Source organism: Anser brachyrhynchus (assembly GCF_964034855.1).
Source record: "Anser brachyrhynchus genome assembly, chromosome: 1".
Lineage (NCBI taxonomy): Eukaryota > Metazoa > Chordata > Aves > Anseriformes > Anatidae > Anser > Anser brachyrhynchus.
This window is the reverse complement of record NC_137694.1, coordinates 121,746,286-121,764,870: the sequence shown is the minus strand read 5'-3', so window position 1 is coordinate 121,764,870 and position 18,585 is coordinate 121,746,286. Positions and strand designations below refer to the sequence as shown.

At 45.1% G+C, this 18,585-nt stretch overlaps 1 protein-coding gene across 2 annotated transcripts in view; it reads left to right on the top strand.

Annotated features, from left to right (window-relative positions):
- The window catches only part of TSPAN7 (tetraspanin 7), a 93,898-nt gene that overhangs the window by 54,623 nt on the left and 20,690 nt on the right, over positions 1-18,585 (top strand). The window lies entirely within an intron of this gene.

Genomic DNA, 18,585 nt, shown 5'->3' with positions numbered 1-18,585 from the left:
GTGATCACACAGGTGGTCCTGGCCAGACTGGTTGGGTGGGCACGTGCATCGTGGTGCTTATTGAGTGTGAGAGTGTCCGTAAGTAAAATCAGCTTAGGAGTTTTATAAAATAAAATCACCTTCATATTTCATAAAGTCTTACCCTGAGTTTTGTTACGCTAATCTCCTACAGCTGTAGCGTTGAAGCCCAAGAGGGAGTTGTTGTAATTTTTTAGGATGTGTCTTCTTCTCCATAGGCTGATCTTGGAGAGCTCCCTGCCAGTAACACTTGAATGGAAATAATGGGTTTGAATCCTAGCAAAGTATACGTTTTGTGAGCGTTGTCCTCAGCAACGTTCAGGCAGAAGAGCCCCCTGACAGCCTGGAATGCTTGGAAGCCATGAGGGCCGTCTGTTAATATAATCCAAACTAAAATGCAGGGCTTTATATTTTTATATGTTAATTAAGTGGGAGGATGGGCTCCTTTTGCGTGTGTCTGGAGTATGGAAGTGGAAGCACTGCAGTGTCTGTCAACAACATGGTTGGCAACATGAAATGCAAAAGGGACATCTGGTCTTGTCCTGTAGTCTTTTAAGTCTAGTTTTTTTCTTCCTTCTTTTTTCTTTCTCTCTCTCTTTTTTTTTTTTTTCATTTTACGTGTGTGACTGTAGCAACTTCATTTGCTGTTGCCTTTCTTGCTGATACTACTATGTTGTTTCCAAGCAGCCAGACTCCCGTACTTAAAGCTTTTCCCAGACCATTCGGTAAGCCACCGCATCGGTGGTGTGTCATCCTGGATTAGCAGCGAGCATCAGCTCCAGCCAGATAGGACGGCACGTTTGGGAACTGCATCCCTGCCTGGAGCCAGTCACAGCATGGTCTTAGTGACAGCTGCTGGCGGCGTGTAGTAAGAGCTGGTGAAGTAAAATAGGAAAGCTTGGTAAACATACGTGAGAGAGTAATCGGCTAAGAATTTGTATAGCTCATGCCCAGCCTCTTAATGCCTTCTATTTTCCCTCGTTAGTAGGTGGCTCCCCAGATTGGAACCTTTTAAGATTGTAGATGAGGCTTGAAGAAGAATGACTGGCAACAGTGCAGACATGAACTTAACAACACCAGTCAAACGAAATAAAACAGAATGATGTGTATAATGATGGGAACATTAGCTTGTCTTACTGTTAGTATGAATGCTAGTAAGATAAATATTGAATATCTGTAAATAAACTATCATTATACTAGCATGAGACCTCCCTTCAAATTGTAATTCTTCTTGAAAAAGAGGTGATGCTTTTCTTTTCAACAGGAGCCCTGCACTGAATCATTTCCTTTAATTGCTGTTCGAAAATATATAACAGGTTTTTTAATGCCTACTTTTTATATTTATCTTTTTACTTTCCATTAATTGCGGTACTTCCATTCAAGCTTGAAAATGAAATTGCTTCCCCAACATATTTCTTGTCTGCTATATGTAAACATGGGCTTTTTTTTTATTAGCCTTGTTTCCAGTGAAGCTGAAAGCACACTAGCACCAAACGCACCGAGAGGCTTTCATCAGTTATCTCGGTTACAGGCATTTTAAAGGAAACTCAGAAAAGCTGCCACGTAGAGCAAACCTCATCTCTTTCTCTTATTATGGGGAATTTATCTCGTGTTTTGGGACTTACCTGCAGAAGCTTCATCCTGGGGTTTATGCTTAATTTGGGGCAACTATCCACTAGTTAAACTTCAGATTCCCACTTTTATCTGCGAGTGTCCAGTTCTGAAAGATGTGGGCAGTAATCCTGTCAAGCTGCTCCTGCCCTGCTTTCGGCAGACGGCGGAGGACAGTGCCAGGAGCCACGTCGTGGCTGCTCAGCAAGGCTTTCTGGTGCCTTCATTTGCCCACAAGAGCCTGAAACCTTCTCTCCCTCCTCATTTAAGCAGCCCACCTACTTCATTTATTTGCTTTGATTTTAAGTGGATTTGGTTAGGGAGTGTGTTAGTGTTATATTAAAACTGGATAAGAGCTGATGAGATGCATAGGAAGAGAGAAGACTTATTGCAAAGTGAATCATCTTTAATAGCAGTAAGATATGCAAGGCTGGGTAGAGTTTGGTCAGTCTGTCATTAAGTACGTCACTGTAGTTTTTTCAAGAAATAAAAAACCTTGAAGGAGAGAGGAGCCAGCGAGCCACGAGTGCCACGTGTAGCAGTATGAGAGTTTGAGCCGTACCTTCTGCAAATCTTACGCCGCATCTCAAACAGCAAGAGCGTTCTTGCTCAGAAGGTTTTAGGCCTTTTGCTGTTTTTGACAAAGAATGCTTTACGGGCCACATGGAGGGACATCAGAGGGTCCGAATGGTCTGCAGATGAAAGTGGCAGCCACTGCATCAGCAGACCTTTGAGGCTCTTCTGAGTGATTCGGAGCGCTCAGCTATGAATAATGACAGTGTTGGTGCCCATGCTCCCAAAGGTGTTGTGGCAAAGCTTGGGGGCGGGCGATAAGGACGGGATAAGCATGTGTCCCACAGCTCCTGGATCCATACCAAAGTGTAAGATGAATTGAAGTGTTGGGAGACCTGTGGTTAAAAGCTCTTCTGATGTCTGCACAGTCCTGATGGAAAACAGAGATGCAGATTAGTTTATCCATTTAGAGTGGGACGTATCAGTATCTTCCCTAACTTGCAGTAGGTAGAGTTTTTCACGTGTCTGGCTGGAGATGTCTGAGCATTTGCATCTCAAAAGAATATTAAATAAAAACGGTGTAAGTACTTGTGTGTTATCAGCGGTCTTGTAGTGTTACCTGTTGCTGTGATTATCTGGTATTTTCTATTGAAAGGTTTTGTTTGGTTTGGTTTGGTTGTTATTATCACACCACACAGCTTCACAGCTTCAAACATCTGGGTTGAAATTTTATTCCAGTTTGTGGCTAAATTCTTTTTCAATGTGTGTTTCAGCTGGAATTTAGCAGTTTGAGTGCAAGCCTAGATAATTTTTTTTTTTTTTTTTTGACAGGAGAACACCCAAGTGTCAGTATTTGCATCAGGCATCTCTAATAAGTGTACTGAACTGAAAAGCAACTCTTATGTGAGGGATGTGCCTTTATTTTGAGATGCATACACGTGTGCAGTAGCCACAAATACAGGAACTCACATACCTCAACCATTTAAGCAAGAGTATAAGATTATGTATAAAAATACAGAACAAGGAGCATGCTAGGGAATTATTCCCTCTCTTCTGCAGTCCTTCAAAGCCGCCCTGTTGCTACTTGCCCCTTTCTACCAGCCTGGCTCGTGGAAAAGTCATCTTTTTTCTGCCGAGGATAGGTGTATTCTGATAGCACATCTTCACGCTCACAGCTGAGCATCACCTCTCACCTTGAATGACCGACTGCCTTGCAGATAAAGACGTGATATCCCTGTTAAACCTGCAAAGAAGGGTGGTGTTGTTCACTCTAGCTGTCAACTGCTCTCGTGTAGAAGGACCTTGACGTCCACGTAGTTGTGTCGGGGTGTGTGTATGTGATTTGTTTGTAGGCAGTTGCTGATTTTAAGAATTATATTCTAAAAATGCGTGCTTACACGCTCCACAAATGGCTGGTTCTGAACTCTTAGAAGTTAACAACTGGCATCATGCCGTGTCCATTTACTGCGCAGGCTCTGGAGGAACTGACAGATTTGAGTTTCATTGGGCTTCTTCCTCCTCCTTTTTGCTATTAGGAAGATAGGACTTGAGAGAACACCCCTGGTTATTAGAGCATCTCCCAGCAGTGCAGGGGAGTGCACAGAGCATCTGCATGCCACAGTTCGTGGGAATGCCTTCCTGTTGGGATTCAGAGCAGATGTGTCCTTCCTCACTCTAAAAAAGCACATGAGTATTAAGGAGAGCAGCTTCTGGCTTTGACTTTGGCTTCTTTAGTAGGAGTGGCACATAAAAAACAGAGCCATATGCTAAGGACAAACAGAGCAGTATGAAAAACTGCTGTGTAGACACTGAGACAGAGTGCTAGACCTTGACTGGGACAAGACTGGGTTATTCTGGGGTGGTACAAACCAAACTTTTTTCCCGCTTTGCCTTCTTTTGTTATTTTGTGTCTTTCTTGGATGCATTGCTACCTGGGTTTTGGAAGGGCAGAAGCCATGGTATGGGTGAGAGTAAATATGGGTGGCTGTAAGAACATTGGTTTTGATCAGCTGAAATGAGAAGACTTGCTTTCTTGCGATGGCTCATTTGAGGTGGACAGCAGTGCAGTGCGGATCCACCATGTGTATACTTCTTGCCAAAACCAGGCCTGTATCCACCAGAGGAGTTCCCTGCAGCGTGGTGCCTTAAAGAGCTGCAGAGGAAAATGTGGGTCGGGCAGGAGAGAAGAAAGACCAGAATTCTCCAGTATGAGAGAAAAGTGGCCTTTCTTTGCTGGGGGAAAAAAAAAAAAAAAACATACAAAGGGATGGCAGCTCTTAGCTACTTCTAAGTATGATTAGGAGAATGTAAATAACCTCTGATTTCCAATAAAACGGGATCAGCACGTTAGAGGTTTGGTTGCAATAACAAAAACCTTCTGGAACCTCCAACAAAGCCCTTACCAGATCACTGCATGTGCTTCTGAGCTGATTTTTGCATGGATTGAACCGAAATGAACACGACAGCTGACAACCTTCTTGGCAGAGGAGCCCTGGCACGGAGAGGATGGAGGCTTGGGGCCCCCTGCTTCCTCCTCACGGGTTCCAGCCAATTTGGGTTTTTAGCAGGGCCCCCTGCTTTCCCCCTTGTGCCATTGCCCAGCAGCTCTCCTCCTGTGGATGAGGGGCTGAAGCTGCCCATCTGCCATCTTCTGCAGGCAGCGACCCTGTTGCTGCCCTCGCCTCCTGCCCTCCCACCCCGTGGCAGCCTGCTGGTGGAGATTCCTGGCTTTGGAAATGCATCTTGGGGTTGTGTGCATCTTTTTCTCGTATCTGTGTGCCGGGAGGGGCTGCGGTCAGCTGGCACGCAAAAATCCCTTTCCTCCACTACTATTTGCAAATTTAGGAGCTTGAAACTTCTGGCATTGGTCCCAGCAACATGACCTTGAATTCGGTACTATTGAATTTCTGCACACCGCTATTATCGCCCATTTCTGTGCTGTAGCCTGTTGTTTTGAAGGATATTAGGAGCGGAGGAGCCTGAATACAAAGTGATTCCAAGAGAGGTTCATACCACCGCTGTCGTGTGCTGTGACTAATGAGCTTGTTAATCAGTTTTTAATTCGTTTCAAGTTTTCTCCCTGTTAAATCTTAACTTTGTAAGAACACCAGGTAAACAATCCGATAGCTCTGCTTTTCCTGCAGTTTCCCTAGCCAGCAAAGAGAGAAATCGTTCTGGGTCTCGTGCTGCGGGGGATGCCTTTACTGCCTCTCAATACATTCGGAGGGAAGCTGTGTAGGACTACTGGAGTCACAATTGCAGAAATACCATTGCCATATGGACAGCAGCAGGCTAGTGCCTAGTTGAGGATGGAATGGGACTGGTACGGCTCTGCATCTGCCCTAGACTTCCTGTGTGCCCAAAAGGATTTCTCCCTCTGGGCACGTTGCTGGTGATGGTGCGACTGAGAATCCCTTTCCACATGCTGACCATGAGCGTGTGTTGAGCGGATGCAGAAATTCCCTGGAGGAGCTTCCTTTCCTAAGCTGCAACCATTTGGAGGTGTTGATTTGCAGTCTTTGATGACTTTTTTTTTTCAGTACTTTTTTCACAGTATCTTTTCTGGCAGTGTTGATAGTGCCTGCTGTCATCCAGCACTTGGGCTGGTGCAAAAGAATGCATTTCCTCCTGTACGTCTGACTCAGAATGCACAAATTGCATTTTCTTCCCCCCCTAGGGCTGGATAAACCATACTGTGTGGTCACTGTGTGCTCACTGCGTGTTCTGGGTTTTATTTTATTCCTGTTGAGAGCTCAAGAAGTTCAGATGATTCTCTTGGGACTGAGGTGGATAGTATCGTGCTGTAGTTCACTGCTACATGTCTGAAAGTTGAGGAATTTCTGTGCTGACCGATCTGCTGAAACTACCAAACCCCCTTCAGCAGAGGTTTTCCTTACCCCAGTCAGGCCTGAGGTACAGCTGTGGCTTTCCATGGTGGGCTAGATCATACCTGTGCTAACATGGGCTTTGGATATAGAACTAGTCCGATGGACACAGTTAGCACCGGCAGCTGCTTTTCTGGGTGTTTCATTTTCCTGATTTACTTTCTTCACTTGGGGATTATAGAAGTTTAGATGCTGCATGTAAGAAACAATAAAGGATTTAAATAGCGGATATTCCTAGTCTTGATTATCTTGCATATTTTTAATTTAAAGTCTTATATCTCAATAAAACTGGAGAAGGTTTTTAAGGTTTGAATGCTTTGTAAACCCACATTTCTGTCATCTTTGTGTATTGCTACTGCAGGGATTTGAAAGTGTGATTATGAGGGACAGCTGCTGCCTGGGTATAAGACAGTGAGTTTAAACTTCCACGGACTTTCAGGTCCTACAGAAAAATATTCTCTGGCAGTATCCATTTACTAACAATAAGTTTTTTCCTTCTATTCCCAACCTAGCAAGGTGGTTGATGCCCCATGCCTGTCAGTGATCAAGAGGCGTTTGGGCAGTGCCCTCAGTAGTGTGCTTTAACTTTTGGTTAGCCCTGAGGAGGTCAGGCAGTTGGTCTCGATGACCCGTAGGGTCTGTGGGTCCTTTCCAACTGAGCTATTCCATTCCATCCCACTGCGTATAGTGCTAGGCCTTAAAACATCCACCAGCTCTTCGCTTAGGGGTGTGCTTTCACATTCATAATGAACTGAGTGTGCACGTGTTTAAAGTCATACTCGTGGAAAACTTGGCAATTTCCAATACCATGTTAATTGTTGAAAAATAGATTTTGACACTATAAAAGGCACGGGAATTTGGCAGGGATGGATATAGTTAAAAGGGATGGACATCTGGAAGACAGTACCCTAAATATTTGTAAAACAGGCAAGCAAATGAAGAAAAAGGACCAGTCAGTTGTGGCTGTGACTGTCAAGCTCTGTGGCAATGTTCTCGTCCAGCCATTGCTGCACTGCCCAAGAGGAGTAGGAAGAGATGCAGCACTGCCGTCTTGAGAGCAGCAGGTCTGGACAGAAGTCTTCTCTGGTGGCACAGACATTGGAGATAGCTCAGAGTGATTGGTGAGGTGGGATGCTCTCGTTTTGACTCCTAAAGCACTTGGGCTTTTTTCGGCTGCTTTTCCCCTTGCACGCTCTGTCCTTTGATGCACCCCACAGTCCTGCTGTGAAATCCTGGCGGTGACTTCATTTCCTCTCATCAGCTCCTCCGCCCCAGCGGCTGCCTGGACCATTCCGGCTGGTTTTCATTACGTTCGACCTGAGCGCCAGAAAGTTCGTCTTCCCCTTTGTCATCTGTGGGAACGCCATCCCCACTTTCCCGTCTGTTAGCCCTCCATTACGCTGAAATCCAGAGGCACCACGTGCTGTGGTGGGTTTGGTGGCCATTCCTTGAACACCAGCAGTTTGGATGTCATTCATGGATAAGCTATATCCAGACTTCGGTCGCAACGGGTAGTCTCACAGCCATACACCTGACAGGCTGGGCACTCTTTAGAGAAAATACATGGTGGAGGAGGAAGGATATTCAGAAGAAAAATCGAAGCTGGAGGAACTGAGCTGCAGACAAGGTTTTGGCTGTGCAAAGCAGTGCAGGTGCAGCTTTTGCAGGGCAACATGTAGGTGTGCTGGCCAGAGCTGTGCTGCAAACACGCTGCCTCAGGTGTTAAGGCTAAGACCATCAGGTCTTAAAACTCAGCCGCTGGCTCCTGCTGTCATCACGTACCTCTTGCAGGAGCAACACGGGCAGGGACGTGAAGCGCTCATCATTGCAACGTCAGGCTCAGGGAGGGCAGCTGACGGGCTGCCTGCAGCACACGGCTGTGACCCAAGTGACCAAAATTGTCAAGTGTAGCAGACGTGTCACACGGGCTGAATCAGCGTGCAGGCATCCAGCCACCAGGCTTTACACCGTGCTCCACAAGCTGATGATAGGTGCTGGGGGCTCCTTCTTTCTCTAATGACGTGTTTTCGGTTTGCAGAGCGGGATGCTGCTTTTGATATACTTCCTAACTGGAAGCTCTTTTTCCTTAAACATTCAGGCATGCATATTTAAAGCTAAGTTTCAAGGAATTAGTACTGAAAATTCCCAGCAGAAGTGTATTTTTGCATTTTATTTTTTATCCAGAGATGACCACATTTTGGTCTGCAGCTGACTTAAAAGATACATCAACTTATAGAGCCACTAGTAACCAAACTATAAAACAAAGCATTTCCTCTCATTTATTGAAGTTTCTTACACAAAAATAAATATCAGCCTGATAATGAAGATCTTAGCGTTACTAAGATTTCTAAGTATTTCTCTAAGTGCAAGGTGGGATAAAGCCGAGTTTTTCACCATGAGAATGTGACTGTTTATTATAACCATTTATTATGTGTGTGATCTTAGAATAGAGATCAGGTCCCAGATCTCATTATTCTTCCTGAATCTCCCAGTAAGTGGCATGTAATTAATTATTTCTTTATGGGAAAAAAAAAATCTATAAGAATAGGTATTTGCTACTAATATTAGCAAGAAATGATTAGTTTTGAGCCACACTACAAGCATCTTTTCAAGCTGTCATGTCCCCCCACACCGCTCTCTTTGTTACTGCTTTTATAACTTCTTGGGACATATCCAGTTTTTCATCCTGCAGTGAACTGGATGACTTGGATTTTACCCCCCCACCCCTCACTGTTAATTCGAGGAGCACTGGCCTCTTCTCCGGGTGGCAAGGAGGCACTGTGGGAAGGCTGTTATCCTCTCCGATTTTTAACGTTTTTCCAAGTCCTGGTTTAAACTATTTTTAATTTTTAAGCCCTGGCTGTCATTTCTGCCCCAGCCTGGGTGGAAAGTGTCATTAAGCTTTGGTATGTATGGTTAGTGTATGGATGGGTGGGGGTTCTGGGAAACACCCAGATTGTATATACAACGTGCACTTACTGTTGGAGGTCATTTAACTCAATTGATGCTGAAAGAGGCACCATTAAAGTTAGGGGTAAGACACACTGTTTTCTGCAGGGTTGGTGGCGAGTAGCCTAATCAACTGCATTCTCTGTAATAACCTAATAGTCACTTTGGTGTCTATCTGAGAGTTGGTATTTTATTTCATTTCCGTAATGTTTTTTTAAACAGCCCTACAATTTCAGCTCCAAGGATATTAATGTGGTGGTGGCTCACTTATAACAAATATTCATGCACTTGTAATAACATCACAGCAAGGAAGATAAGCAAACCTTAGAAATATTTTTGAAAAAGAAATAGGATGTCAGCCCACACACAGAAAGTAGCTGGGGAAGAAGAGGTTGTTAAGCTTGACATCGGTGTATCTAATCAAAATCTGCTGCTCTGTGTTTCAGAGCAAAGCTGGTGGCTGTCTGCTGACCTGGATGCGCTAGGTACTCAGCTCTGACCCGGCGGGGACGTGAGAGCAGCGGCTGCATCCCCATTGCCATAGTTTGCTCGTGCTGGTATCCCTGATGACATTTTTTGCAGGGAGGGCATGGACCAGCAGTTCTAATAAACAGGATTCACGGTTTGGGATGGAACGAGCAAGGGCTGCGCTAGGTAATCCATTTTGTGACAGCAGCTAATACTAGATGGATGCCGAGCTGCGTGGATCATAATTCAAAGAGATTGCTAGGGCAAAGGGACAAACCAAGACCTGCGGTGCTGGACATCCTGCCTGTGCAACAGAAAGAGACAGCTCTGAACGCAAAAGGTTGCAGCTGACCAAGGTGAGACAAGCAATGGATCACAGAGAGGGATGTAAGCTACCAAATTAAGGTCATGGCATTTTTCTTTGCATCCTTTGGACTGGAGTTTCCTAGAAAGGGATTGTTTAGAGGGGAAAATCTGTCAGGAAGGGAGAGGGAGGAGAGGGACATGCCTGAGTTAGAAAAGAGGGGAGACAAAAAATTTTTCTTCAGTAGAGTCTTCTCTGAGCACAGTATAGTTACGGTGGATTTAATAAATAAATAAATAAATAAATATTTAAAAAAAAAAAAAGAGACATGAAAGTTCTGCTGGAAACATTTCTTTCTTTGATCAGATTTTTTTTTTTTAAATAGCTTCATTTTTTGTGGAAATACTAGGCAGTAACATTGGTGACGGCAACTTCGGTGGTAGTTTTGTGTTTTTTTGTTTTGTTTTTTTCTGCCAATGTACATCTTTTATTTTTTCCAAAGCGGAGGGAAAGATGTGGAAAAGTTGCCTCCTTCCAAAGATACAGCTTTCTTTTAGTTCCAGCAGAGGTCAATACTGTGCAAAACGTAACTGAGGTTGACTTCTAAGGTGTAGTCAAGATCACTAGATGCGAAGATAGAAAATTCGGCTGTATTGCTGCCTTATGTGCATCTCCACACTGCATCCTGTCTTTTCTTACTGCTTTGCTCCAGCCTGTGAAGAGCTGACACTGAAGCTCCGAAGAAGATTTATGTTTGCTTTAGTCCCCTGCCTGCCTGATGAGAGCCCAGAGGCTGAGGCAGAAAAAGATTCAAAGCCAGCCACTCCCATTGCTTGGCAGGCTGTAAAGCAAGAACATTTTTGAATGTGATCCCTTGCTTATTTCGGGAAACTTATAAAATTTTCAGAGGTAGGCCAGTTATTTTTAAGCCTCTCTAGACATGCTTTTCATGCAGGGTATGCTCAAGGTCGACCATTTTCCTCATGAAAAAATTTCCCTCCTTTGGGGAGAAGTCTGGTAGATCTAATTAGCTGTGTGCTGTTGTCCTCTCTCGTTTCCTCACAGCCTGCTAAACCTATCGCTAGACCTTTCAGCTTCGGCCAAGATGGATTGCATTAGTTCTTTTCTGCCTTCCCCTGGATTCATCCGTTTTATGCACAGACTTTCTCTAGTCCGTTAGAGGAGAAGACTCCAGCAGAGAGGTGCTGAGACAGCACACCTCTACCAAAAGGCAAGGAGGCTGGTGTTTGGAAGGACTGGAATCAAGGAGCTGAAAATATCAAAACCATGCCTATTTCCTTTGCATTTGACTCTTTTTTGCCACTTTGGATCTCTTTTTAAGTCGCACACATTTTGCAATCAATCATTTAGTAAGGTTGTGAATATGAAATGAAACGGTAAAAATGATACCTACAATGAGAGCCTGATTAATGAAGCTGACCTCCTGCTTCTTGGTTCTGTGAGTAAAAAACTGGTCCAGAGAAATTATGTGTTCTCCCAGCTGCTTCTGAAATCAGAAGGGATTGCTGTTGTGCTCAGTATCAGTCAGGATTGGGTACCAAGTCTTATTTTGCCAGAGCTTAGGAAGCAAAATAGCTGACATCTGTAATGAACAGGAGGACATGAATTATGTAGACAAATAAACTAGCAATTACTGCTGCACATTTATCTTCACCTCTGTAAATGATAAACTTTAAATGTTCCATATGGAAGCCCTGTGTATAAATTAGTTCCTCTGCATTTGGGCCTGTTGAAATCTCAGTGGATGTGAGATGGAGTAGCTTTTCTATCTCCTGTCTCAGTTTAAGACAGCAGCTCCCTTTATACTGTGCTGCAAATGCTTTGTGAGATTTGGGGTGTGAAGAAAGCAGACTCCATTAGGATGCAGCGTGCATCCTGTTTAAAGGAGTACATAAGGTTTTCCTGTGTTACTCTGACAGAATTAAAGATAGTGCAGTTTCAAAAGCTATTCTCTGAGTCCTCTTCTCTTATTTACATGTTTCTCGTGTGTTACTCAGAAGGAGGGGGTTGATATTTTAATCTTTGTTCTGGTCCTATTAAAATAAGTAATTCCTAGGCATTTGTGTCTTGTCCCTCAATGAGAAAATGTGTATGTTCAGCATCAGTTCTGATTTCAGAAACGCATAGCATTATCAAGGTATCGTTCTCCCTGGCTCCTATAAAGCTGCAGCACATACCCTCATATTGAAGCTACTGACCATATCTATGCCTGTGTGTCTTTGAAAAGTAGAGGGCTTACTGGACAAGTGAAGTTACACTTCGCATTCAGTTCAGTTGTATTTCTGCCCATCTGAAGCACGTTAACTTTTTCACTACATCTAGTCAGCTCCATGTGCAGTCTCGCAGTCCTACTGACAATCCCTGATTTGTTCAGATGCTGAATAAGAGTAATTATACACAGAGACATGAACTGGGAAGAAGCAGAAGCGAATAAAGATGCCTGAGAGGCCAGTGAGGTTTGGGCACGTGGTCAGAGCAAGGGGTAGAGCTGGTTGGATTTTTTTCTTCCAGGTTCTTTTTTTTTTTTTTTTTTTTAAATTAGCCAGAACTTGCTGATTCATCTAGATCAAAACACTCCATGGGAACATCTTGATTGCAGTGGAGTTTTTCTTGGAAAATGACCAGGTTGCCTACCTGCTTCATTTCCTGCCATCTAGTCAGTCAAGGGTTTCTGGGCTGTATTTGCCAAGCCCGAGTTCAGAAGCAATCAAGTGTGAGGCTTTGTAGCCCTAAACAATACAATCTCTAGTCGCATCTAGTCCTTACAATCCTTGCCCTGCTTGGATATTTTTCTCTTTGGAAAGTTTGACCTAGATGAAAGGCAGGCCTAGTGATGTTAAATTGAATGCTACATCTCAGGTTTCTGTGCTGAAGAAGCGTGAGTCAAGGGGCTTCCACGGCAGTGAATTTTTGCAATGATCTATCTTTGATGAAATCCAGGATGAAATATCTTTCTAATAATGTTTAAGGCTGGAGAAATGGCACAGAAGAGAACCAGAAGCTGCATGGTGTTTTTTTTTTTTTTAATTCTTTTTTGGGTGCTGAGGAGGAGTAATTAGTGTTTCAAGGTTGCTTGTCTCGAAAGGTCAATGCGGTAAGACTGCAGTATCCACGGGTTTCAGCATCCTACCTCCAACAGGGACATCCGCAGCACTTCGGACACCCGTGGAGGTACCACGCTGCCTGTCTGGGGCTGCTTCGGCTCCCTGCCTGAGGTGGTTCGCGTTGCTGGGAGGCAGGCGGTGCGGCTGGCCCTCCTCTCCCTCCCCGGCGGGGGGACAGTGCAGGAGGATGGTCAACACAAGGAGGTAGGAGTCATGAAGCCTTTATGCACATTTAGGGTGACAGCAGACAAACCAAATCCTGAATTAGGGTGAATCAGAAGTAACAGTCATTCTCCGAACAGATTTTAATACGAGGCTACGAGGCCTCGCGCAGCTGCGTGTGAGGCAGGAAGAAGAGAGCCATACGTCAGGCGCCTAAACGAAGTGCTTTGTCCTGGAAATGTGTGCAAACAGGGAGCATCCGTCGAAATAGATTAAACACCCTGCTGCGTGCAAGAGGCAGAGCAATTTGCAAGAATTAAAAAGAGCTGACAAAAGTCGGCACTAACAAACAGCACGCGAGCCCGTTCGTGGGCATGAAGCTCGTCCGAGTCTCTGAAGGCTTGCTGTGTACACTGGCTTGCCCCGAGCACCCATAAGTCAGGCCTTCCCTGGCACTGTGACTGTTTTATCTGGGTGTGGACTAATATAAACCAAAACTCTTGTAAAATCTGAGCATGCATGGGAAGGGCCTTGAAACCTGCTATGTTGGGGTTTTGTTCTTTTGCTTTCTCTTAACCTGATATTTTGGGGTTTTGCTTTCTCTTAACCTGCCATGGGAAGGGAGGGGGCAGGCCCACCATGGCTGTCAGGCTGTGAGGGCAAGCAGGCAGTGACCAGGCTGGTCTCCTGTCACCTTACATTTGTCACAGCTGGCACTGCGTAAGATGGGGCTGAGGCCTGGTGAGGCCACCCAGACCCTTCTGCCTCCCCCAGGCCATGGTGGGGTGGGTCCCAGCCCGCCTAAGGGCAGCCACTGGCCTTCCTCCCACAGCTCCCTGTGTGGGGGCATCTTTCCTAGAGCCTCTTTTCAGAGGCAGTTCTTTTTTTTTTATTTCATTTTTATTTTATTTTATTTTTGCTTTTGCCAGTGCTTGTGTTACTGTACCACTCCAGATCTCTGGTCTGAAGCATTGTAGTTTTTTTCTCTGTCTGCCAAGGAGCTCAGGTCTGGACGTGCCTGGGAATAGGCACTGCTCTGTCTGTCTTAGCCAAACCTTGGCAGAAAATACGGTTGCCAGAAACATCATACCATTTCCAGCACAAAGCTTAATTCGTAGCAGGCCCACGCAAAGGCCAAATTTTGCTGCTGCTCTCCTGCCCCATGTGTGCCAGCTTTTGCAGGTGTTTGTATGTAACGTGGCTGTGGAATCTGAACTGTGGCTCGGGTGGGCTCTAAAAGGTTTGTAGTGACTCTCCTGTGTTTGCCAGGAGAGCTGAAGAGGACAACTTATTTCTCATATGCATATATCTGCTACTGTTTATCTTGATGATTTGCTTAACTCTACGGGGAGAAAAAAATATATGCATGCACAAGCGTACACGGGTAAGACCCTGTATCTCAAATGAAGAGGTACCTTTTTTTTTCTCCCATGAAATCTAAAATTTTCTGGCTTACATATATAAAATGTCTGATTGTATAATGAGCAGAGGCTTGGGAAGAACAAGGGTATTTCTGAACACCCTTGCTCTCAACGTTTTTGAAGCCTACTGACTAAAAGCTGACAGAGCCAGCCTGAGTCTCCCAATGACTACGAATGTTTTCCTTCCTTGAACAACAGAGAAATCTGAAATATAAATAGCTGCTTGCCATTGTTGTTTCAGATTTGCTGAGGGTAAGCAGTTCTTGGTAGCTTTTGAGTGACAGGAGGAAGATGCCATCTTTCACCTGGATGTCGAAGCACTGCAGATATTAGAGCTGTACAAGAACCCTGTGAAGTTAATGGTGTTACCGTTGTTTTAGGGAGGCACCAGAGAAGTGAAACAGCCTGCCTTGATTAAGGAGGTACTTGCAAGAAGTAACTGTTTGGAAGAACCATGATTTTATATAGTTGAACATGGGGTGGCTTAGTTGCACAGTTTGCCTTTCTGTAGATCTCTAGTCTGGGATGTGAGCTAAAGAGAAACAGACCCTCCTTTCCTTGACTGTTTTTTTGTTGTTATTTGTTTGTTTCTTTTCTTTTTTTTTTTTTACTGTGTTTATTTATTCTGATGCTGAGGAGTCCAAGGGAATGCAAATTACTAGGTTTGGGAGTGCTAAAGCATCCTGGTATTCTGTTTGATTCCCAAGCCTTCACCTTCGTAGTGTTGCCTGTTTGATGTGACTTTTAGATGCCCTGATAATCTCCCTCGTGAGCGACACGACGAGGTTTCGCAGCTTCCCTGCAGTACAGCTGCCAGCATTGCCGCTGGCTCCACGGCCCAGCGTGGAAGTGAGCAGGGTGTCACGTTCAGCTCTGTGGGGCGTGCTCCCCTCAAACCCAGCTCCTGCGTCAGCATCAAACTTTTCTAATTTATTTTAAAAGGCTTTTTAGTGTGCTTTGATGGCAGGACATTCAGCCTTAGAAATTTTTTTCCATTGAAATGTGTGATAATGGTCTGAATGGAAGGGAAGGGAGCAGGGAAGATGAGGGGGAGGCTGTGCATTGCAGGAGGTACTGTGAGTTTTCTTTTAGACCTTCCTGCCATGAATGTCCTTCCTGCTTTTAAAGAAAACAAACCTAAAAAAAAAAAAAGAAGCAGCTGGTACATTGATTGTTCCCTCAATTATGTGATGGAACAGAGAGATAGGGATAAAAAGTGTATCTCAAAAATACGGAAATGAGGTTTGGCTTTGGGTGAAAGTGGGCTTTGGTCAGACTGCCACTCCTGCTCTGTTAAATAAAGGTCAGTAAAAGATCTGCAGGGAAGTCTTCTGTTTTTTCCTCTTCGTGAGCGCAGTTCCAAGCTGCATGACTGCAGCCCAAGGGTGTCTGCAGCACTTCTCTCGAGAAACTTCCCATCCCTCTGCACAGTGACAGATTTGCTGGGATGTTAGGCCTCGCCACCGACTGCAGGATTTCCTTAAACGCATCTACACCAGAGCTCTACTAAGAAACAAAAGGGGAATGAGCTGCCAATAGACTTTGCTCCTTTTCTCCCAAAGTCTTTGTATATCATAAAATGGATAGGCCCCCTGGAGGTACAGGGAAACCAGACTCTTAAAACACATAGTAAAGGGTTAGTAATTGTTTCAAACAGCAGAATACAAATGCTTTTTATTGCAGGGCTGGAGTTCTCTTTCCAATGTGAAGCTGCTTGTTTGTTTTGGCAGCAGAGGCTGCTTTTACTTCTCCCCGAGGACAGTGGTAAAACTTTCGGCAGCTCGGCTCAGGCGCAGAAACCAGACCTTTGTCCCACTGGAGGCAAGAAACCAACATTTGTTCTTTGGGTTTCGGAGTCCCTCACAGCTCGCTTGCTGGCTTTGCTTTTAACCTGCTAATCTGGACAGTCTAAAAAAGAGAGAGATGGAGATGCTCCTTTCCTTGAAAGGCTTTGCGTAGGGATGGGACTAAACTCAGGAGGTGTTTGATGTCTGTGGTTACATAAGCTACGTGGTGATTTTTTTGACATTAAATTGTTGGCTGATGGGCTGCAGCAGCGAGGACTCAGCACTTTTCACAGAACTGCACTGAGGGATGGAGTTGGATTTACTCTTAACTCCCCTGTGGGCAGGGGAGCAGAAATCTTTGCTAATCCTGTTCAGGAGGTGTGACAGAAATACCAACACCTGCGGCAGGTCGGGAGCACAAGGGGAGGTTTAGGGAAACTGCAGGAATTGACGGGTTTCTCTGGCAGCGCTGCACCCTGGTGTGCTGTGGATGGGAGCCAAGTGGGGGCATTTCTTTCCCTACAGCTCCAGAAGGCGGTGGGAGAAGGAAGAGAATGAGCTAAGAAGTGTTAAAATTGCCAGATGAGATTATTTTCTCTGTGTTATGGAAAGGATCTCCTCCCTCTGAGGAGACATTCATTTGATTTTCTCTGCTTGGCCTCCTCTCCTTTGGTTTCTCTCCATATTCTCTCTCTCTCTCTTTTGGCTTTGCTTCTTCCACGCTGTTCCTCCCCCCACCATCCCTCTCCTATATCTTTCTTCAGAGCACCTATTCTGTATCCTCTCTCCTGCTGGCATTTTCCCTGCATGGCTCTGATCGTTCAGCAGCTCCGCTCAATGCGATTCCCTCAGGAGCAGAAGTGCTGCACCTCAGCAGCAGCTGAGCAGCGTCAGAGCAGCCTTTGCTGTGGCTCCCTCAGACACATGCAGGACGGATGACAGGCTCCTTCACCTGTTCATACTGAGCAGCAAGACGGAGGAAATGACCTAGTAGAAAGGCAGTGACAAGGGTGCACTCTGTGTGGGTTTTCTCAGCGAGCCTGGATATAAAAAGCCAAGAAGCTGCTTTCCTTTTTCCTTTGAGAAGGTCTTCCTTGAATTAATTCATCATTAATTCATCATTATTTTCATCAACCTTTATGAAAAGTGGCTGAAAGAGATCTAACAAAGTAGCTCAGCTGGTGCAACACAACTGCGAATGCCGGTCCCCTCCATAAACAACTGCAGGGCAGCCCTGGTGTGATAGCGGGGCATTTCAAGACTTCACAGCAGTATAAAGATGTCCACAAGGGAAATGTTGGAAAGCAAACAAAAGAGTACTGTCAGGGCATTACTTCCATTTCAGCCTCTTGGTAGTGCCCTCGAGGAGCTGGAAAGTGGTTTGGAGGGAGTTCAGGCAGCGCCTGCAGGCCTGGTGCTCAGGACTGGCACCTTTGGTCGTGCCGTGGGAATGGGCGACGTGCGTACCGGCTTGAAGCAGATGTGAAGCTCTGACACGTGTTAAATGTGCACAGTGAACTCATACGTGCAGGGATTAAACTGCTCCTCGACCTCAAGGAAGCCATTGGCACTTCCTTCTGCTCTACGCCCCTACTCCCCCTATTATCTCCATCTCTGTCATTGTCCAGGAGGTCTCCACTGAAGACTGCTTTAATGTTTTTCAATTAATTTTAAAAAATCTCAATTATTCTTGCTAGCAATGCACGGCTATTGGGTTTTTGGGGTTTGGGCATCGTCTTCACATTTTAGGCACGAAGCTGGGTACTCCCAAGGCCACATACTTGGAGGGGTGAAGCTTCTGTGTGGCCAGAGGTCTCGCTTGATAAGTACGGGAGCGGGGAAGGCTCAGCTTCAAGGGCAATATGCTGCATGAGATGCTTGCGTTCCTGAAACTGGGTACTTTGGATTAAAAAAGGACAGGACAGGAGGTAGGAAGTTCTGTTTTGTTGTTCAGGTAGTTTTTGTGGCAAAACTCGATATGTGTGAGGTACGGGCAGTTTTTATTGGCTTTTGGTAAGAGTGATGGACTTGGCCACCTCTCTTGGCATGCTGTAGGAGCAGAGAGCCTATTCGTAGACAGAGAGGGGCTATTAGCAAGCACTGCATTCTCCCTTGGCAATCATCAGCCTTGCAGTGATTAGTCCTAGATGTTTGTCTTCCAATGGCAGCCATAATGAAACATCTCCAGAGACTGGAAATTAATTTTCTCTGTCCATCCCTATGGAGCTAGTAAAAGTCTTGCAGCTTCCTCCTGCCAACACAACAGCAACAACGAAGCTCTTCAGGATCACTGTGTACTGGATTTGGATGTCTTCACTAACAGCTTCTGATGGCTTTCTCCCC